Raw genomic sequence first — 6,868 nt, 5'->3', positions numbered from 1 at the left:
TCGCCTTCTGTTGTAAAGGTGATTGGAAGCTTCCTCGGGGCGGAGATCTCCTTCCTGTTTGCTCACCTATAGCGCAGCCCAGCTCCTCGAACCGTCAGGACTTGTAATAACTCCAAAACACATGGAGCAGATAATGTCTTTACAACGTATAGCATTCCTTTAAGGGTTTGGGACACCGCCATGCGGGACACGTGTGTTAAAAGGCGGCGTAACACGAAGGCAATATAATGATTTTAATAGGATAATAACCGGGGAAAGATGGGGAAAATAAAGCATTGCCTGCTCGTGGGGGTCTATTTTTTTTTAAATAAATCATAGGAAACAAACAGGGGGAAAGGGTGGGTCAAATATTTATATGATTTCTCCTGCCTGTCCGCGATGAATACTGAAGCCCAGAAAGTCCTCCCAGCAAAAAGATAGAAATAAATCAGTTTCTGGGCACTTTTGCGCCAGAACCTATAATACATTTAAAGCACACTCCGACCAAATAATGCTGGGAACTGTAGTTTGTTATGGGCGCTGGGAATTGTAGCTCAGGGGGAAAACCACTACAGTTCCCAGGATTATTTGGCGGGGGGGGGTGTAAATGTATTTTAAACGTATGGTATGTACGCAGCCTGTCCCTAGCCTTGAGAAGATACCTATTCTGTGTGAATTTTTAACGCTGGTGTATTTTAGACACCCACGTGCGTGTGAGCATTTCACACACAATCGGGAATCGTCGCCGCTTCTCTTCCTCTCTCCATCGCCTTGATCTCTGAAGTGGAGTTTACATAGAGTCGAATAAATGGTTTGATTTCCTGTTACCATTAGAATAATTCTGAAATTTAAACTTTTTTTTTTTAAATGTGACTCCTCCCTTCGGTTATCCAGGCTGGATTTCCGATGTATGCTTGCTGGAAAAGAAAGCTCTGTGTAGAGGGGCTTTACTCCCAGGTAAGTTTGCAAACACTTTCAAAACCCGTGTCTCCTTTTCTTTAAAAAACAAAAAAGGCCCCCGGCCCCAAGTATGAACTGTTCGTTCGAACTGTTTTCACGGCTCTAGGAGAAGTGAAAGTATTTTTTTTTTAAATAGGGAGTACCATCCCTTCGTTTCCAGAGGCTTATCTCACAACTTGTCAAAGACGGATTTCAGCTCAAAAATAGGAGTCCTTAATTCGAAGGACAGCTCGGTTGCCTTCCTGTTCAGGTTTTCTTCTTCTTTAAAATCAGGCTTTAGAACTGAGGTTTTTAAAAGCACGAATTATATCCCTAAGTGTAAGTGACAGAACTGGAGATTCGAACTCTTGTTTTCCGCTTCCTGGTCCATGGCACCGCGCTAGTCCTCAGTAACTTCCTATCCCAGGCTGTTTTCGATTGCTTTAGTCCCGTCTTCTCTTCAATTCCACACGCTACATAAACATATTTTACTCCCCGCCTGTCCCCCCATCGTACTACAGAGTTCTCCCAATGAGTATCTCCTGCTCCGGGTAACGATGTTTACTCACAACCCCATTCCTCATCACCTCTTCAATTCCCCAGTTCATTTCTTCCTTTCTCAAACGGTGTGTTTTAGATTGGCAGCAGGGATCTATTTTTTGAATTATCAGGTTGGCTTTCTTAGGGTACCTGTCTTTAGGGCACCCGCCTATAATATCTTTGTACAGCAGGACTCTCCTTCTTTGAAGGTCTTTATGCAAAGGTTAGATGTCCATCCATCATGCCTTGCAGAGGGTTGGGCTGGATGACCCTTAGGGATCCCAGCCAGCTCCACAATTCTAGGATTCTAGGTTACATTCCAGCTGTGCAAAAGTCAGAGGTTTCTATAAACAAATATACATAGACGCCTCTTCGCCCTCCTTCTAGGAATCCCCTTGGTTTGACACAAAAGCACTTCAGGGGGTGTGGCTTGTGGGAGGGGTGTGGCCTAGAAAGTGTTCCAAGGGCCAGACAGAGAGGCATTTGGCCCCTGGTCGTTGGGGATGGGGGAAGAAATTTGTTTGGGTTCGCATTTAAAGGTGAAACCACCTAATTTCCAAAATAATGTGAGACCAGAAACGCAACCATCGTTTGAAATTCACAAATCCTCTGAATTTTGCAATGCAGTTCTCCAGCCAAATAACGTGCAGACATATGCACATGGCAGGGGACAGTGTTCACAAAAATGCAGCTGTTGAAACAGCATTTTAAAATTGCATTATATTTGATGTGCGAAAATGTGTATATTGGGCTAAATCGCATACAGAAATTTACACTGGAACTCTGACTGATGAATTTTCTTGAAGGGCTTTTAAAAAGTCAATGTGGTATGGTGGGTGCCATGCCGGGAGACCAGGGTTCAAATCCCCACTCAGCCAAAAAGCTCGGTTGGGTGATTTGGGCCCTGTCACTGCCTGACCTACCTCACAGGGTTGGTGTGGGGAGTAAATGATGAAATGGCATGGAAAAGTCAGGATATAAATGCGACAAGTGAATAAAAGGTAAATAAAAATCACATGTGTAGAGGTGAATTGAAGAGCGCCAAAAGAAGAAATGGAGATAACCCAAAATCGATGGATTTGCCTTTCCCCAGCCGGAAGGGTCAATCTGGTCCCAGAAGAGCCTCCTTCCCATTGTACTGCCCTGGTTATATTTCCAGTGCCGGCTCTCCTTGTGACAGAATTCCTTCTCCCGGTGCTTCAAAGTGTGCCACACTTTACAGGGGTGACCCTCAAGTACACAGGGCCAAGCCGAGGCCTGCTTGCCTCTTCATCCCTATCTCGGAGTCTGAAGTGGAGGCAAGTGTCGGCCGGGCCTTGTGTTGGCCTTCTGACCAGGGGTGAATTTCGCACTCCACCAAGATGCCTTGGCTGCCATCCTTGGTGCTCTTACATGGCTGGTCAAGTATCAGAGAGGCCCCTTCATGAGGAGCCAGGGAAGCGGGGGGGGGGGGAGGGACCTGATAGCGGGGAGCCCCTTGACACCGAGAAGCTGACATCTTGAATAGTCAAGAGAATGCGGCAGAGGAGACGCAGATGAAGTGAACTTGGGAGGGAGGCCTCACAGCCAGCGCTCTGATGCCTACAAAGGGAAGAGAGATAGCCATGGTCTCCAAGAGTCAACTTTGGGTCAGAGGTCCCGAATCGCACTCAGCAGACATCCCCCACCAGAGACACTCCCCCCCCCCCAGCACTAGTCTTAAGCAGCAGAGTTGGCTTACTACATTTTGAAATAATACCAGAGGTGGATTTAAGGGAGTGTGACTGCTTCGGTTGCACTGGGCATGGAGCCTCGGCGTGCCTCAACTGTGATGTGGAATGGAAGGTGGGAGGTGTGGGGTGGTGCCGAAATTAGGCATTGCATGGGGCGCTGCTGAAATTGCAGACTTGCAAGTTCTGCCACCAGTAATACCCTTAAGCATTTGAAAAGAACCCTCTCCCCAACAAGGCCATTACATAGGAACAGAGGGAGATGACTTTGAGTGAGTCAGACCATTTGTCGAGCTCAGTATTGTCTACACTGGCCGGCAGCAGCTATCCAAGGTTTCAGACAGGGAGTATTCCTGGTCTTACCTAGAGATGCTGGGGATTGAATTTGGACCCTTCTGCATGCAAGGCATGAGATAAGACTGGGATGGGGCCTCTAGCGCATTTGCCGCTGTTTAGCATGCAAAGTAGGGCCTCCCTTCTCCTGGGAGAAGATTGGCACCTGATGCACACAGATGGCTAAATGCAGACGAGCCAAACTTTTTGCAAAGCACGGGTGGTTACGATGAGCCGCGCTGGGCCTGTCTTGAGGCATCCAACTCCAAACTTGGCCTGCTGTATCAAAAGCGCTGAGAGGTCCGCGGGCGACTCTCCAAGCCGCTTGCAGGGGAAATGTATTTGAAACGGAGCCTGGAAGCCAGCCGCCTCGCTTTCCACTCTCCCTCTGCATGTGTGTGTCATCGCAGAGAAATCTTGAAGCCACCCACCAGTAGTCAAGCGAAGGAGTGGACGCAGCATCTGGACCAGGTTTCCAGGCCAAACCTAGGCATGAATCAAGGAGATCAAAGGAAGGCCCTCAGCTGCATTTACGAAAACACCAAGCTCACCCCAGAGTCCGGAAAGTACATGTGTTCACAGCCTCCAACTCCTTGTCTCAGTGTTCCAGGAAAACACACACACACACACACACACACACACACACACACACACACACCAGCAAACACAAAGACATTTCAGTTCACAGAGGGGAGATCAGGTACAATAATCAGTTTTCCCTCCCCACCCCATGCTACAGTTACATGGCATAGTAGGCTGCCTGGGTGGCATCTGATTGTTCCTGTAGTTCAAAGCCTCTTAAAACCAGGTTGGCCGCTTATGCATCACCGAAAAGGAGGAAATTTATTTTATTTTGTTTATTTAGAGCATTCGTACCCCATTCTTCAGCCACAAAGGCTCATAGAGTCACTCACATACAATAAATTAAAAGAAGGCAGTTCCTGCCCAGAGGCTTACAATACACACACACAGAGTATTTTTCGCTCTATAAGACGCACTTCCCCCTCCTAAAAAGTAAGGGGAAATGTGTGTGCGTCTTATGGAGCGAATGCAGGCGGGAGGCTTTGCTCAGCGCCCTTTAAAGAGCTGCATGGAGCGTGTGCGCTGCCCTTCTCCCTCCTCGGGGAAAAGCCCCCAAGAGCCGCACACACACTCCGCGCGCTCTTTAAAGGGAGTGCGGCTCTTGGGGAAGGCTTACCCGCACGCAGCCTCTCCCAGGCAGGGATCCCGCTGGCTGTCCTGGCTTCTTGCTTAGCCGCACGCAGCCTCTCCCGGACAAGGGGAGCCTTCATCCCGCTGCCCGGGAGAGGCTGTGCGTGGCTATCCCATAAGCCAGGACAGCAAGCGGGATCACTGCGCAGTGATCCCGCTTGCTGTCGTGGCTTCTGGGATTCAGATTTTTTTTTATTGTTTTCCTCTTCCAAAAACTAGGTGCGCCTTATGGTCTGGTGCGTCTTATAGAGCACAAAATACGGTACACACACACACAGCACACAAGGAAAAAGGGACAGGGAGGGAAGAGGAAATGCATCACTAAAAAAGAAGGCACAGATCATGAAATGTGCATGTGCTAATCTATATGTATAGATCAGGGGTAGGGAATCTCAGGCCCGGGGTCAAAATGTGATTCTCCAAACCTCTTCATCGAGCTTTCGGGACTCTCCTCACCACCCCACCCCTCCTTCCCATGATCAGTTCTGCTAGAAATATAGTGCATCTCACCATAATAAGGAAGACTGTTATGGTGTTCACACATTATGTTAAACGAGTGTACAATCTGTATATACAGATAGTTGAGCTGCACAAACTTGCAACCATTCACGTGGAACATTCAACAAATGTACAGTCAATGCTCCTGGGCACACAACAGTTGAGTCTGCACAAATCAACACATGGGTACCCTTTCTCATAAATGCTTGTACATGTGTGGAAACAGCTTGTACTTGTGTTCAGTGTAACAGGTGAACATGCCTTATGTGTGCAGATGACCTGTTTATGCCCATGATCTTCCTCACAATACAAATGAAAAATTTAAAACTATCTAACACTACCCATTTATATGCCATTTAGCAGCAACAACACTACCACGAATTTACATTTACCTGGCAACCTAGGAATTAAAAAAAATAACAGCTCTAACCAGAATGCTTACCATATTTTATTTTCAGTATCAATTTAAAACTGCTCACATTAAAAACCACTACTCAACACTTACTACTAGTAGTATCTGTACTGCTACCACTTAACATTAATTTTCCCACCAAATCTTTATTTGAAGTTTTCTCTAACCTCTATGCTTGCAGTCTAGGAGCCCCATCCTTGACCTGCTCTCATAATGAAGAAGGCTGTTATTGTGATCTTCAGGGTAGGGTGGCGGTGGAGGCGGAGAGGGGCCTAAGCCCTTGCAAATCTCTTGAGTATTGGACATACATGTATGAGGAGCATTTTGTCTCCTTGATAAGCTTCTCCAGAGGAGTCTGAAGAGCCTTCCGGAGCTAGGGTTATCATGCACCTTTAGGCCAAGAGCTGGCTAATCAAAGGAGGAGGAATTGCAATCTCATGCCTTTGTAATCAGTGGACCTCTGATAGACAAGTGCGGAGAGGTGGAGGATGCTATTATCCATTGAATCATAGCTGGGGGAGGACCGATAAGGCCACTCAACAGCCCTTTGCCAATGACCCCTTTGTTCTCATCAAAGGCCACAGGGCTCTCCCTATCTTCCAGTTGCCAGAGAGCTTCATTCCCAAAGCTTCATTCCCTGTCATTCATTCATTCCCTGTCAGTCATGCAGTGGGCGCCAGCGCCCAGCAAGCTTGTCAGCAAATTTGGGCGCTTTCGGTGAATGTGGCCAAATCTTTCTCCTTTCCAACAGCACCTCGGGGGCCACCAACTCCCTGAAACAAAGCCAAACGGTGCAATATTAAGAGATTTCTATTCAATGATGTTGCTTAAAATGTAGAATTGTGATGATGTGGATTAGTCGCAGCAGGAATATTGTCTTGGTATGAATCTATCTTGTGTTTCTTATATTTGACTTATTTTTGTTGGGATTTGTAAACCGCTTGGCTTTTTGAAGCAATGAAATACAAAGCGGTCTGCAAAACAAACCTTACACTTGCTGCCTTGGGAACAAGCCCCTCTGTGTTATATCAGTGGGGCTTCTCAATGGGACCTCTGGACTGGATTCATATGGGCCTCATGTGGCCTGCCAGCACTCAGTATCATGGGTTGGGAAGCAGGTGGTTGGTTGTTCATATACACTCGCACATTACAGCCATAGATCATCTGCACATATAGATTAAAAGGCTATTGACTGCCCTCAGTGAGGACATGGTTGGGCTCGAGGAAGAAGCAGCAGCTCTAGAAG

This window comes from Podarcis muralis, chromosome 15, assembly GCF_964188315.1.
Source record: "Podarcis muralis chromosome 15, rPodMur119.hap1.1, whole genome shotgun sequence".
Lineage (NCBI taxonomy): Eukaryota > Metazoa > Chordata > Lepidosauria > Squamata > Lacertidae > Podarcis > Podarcis muralis.
The sequence above is the reverse complement of the archived record's forward strand: the minus strand, read 5'-3'. Positions refer to the sequence as shown.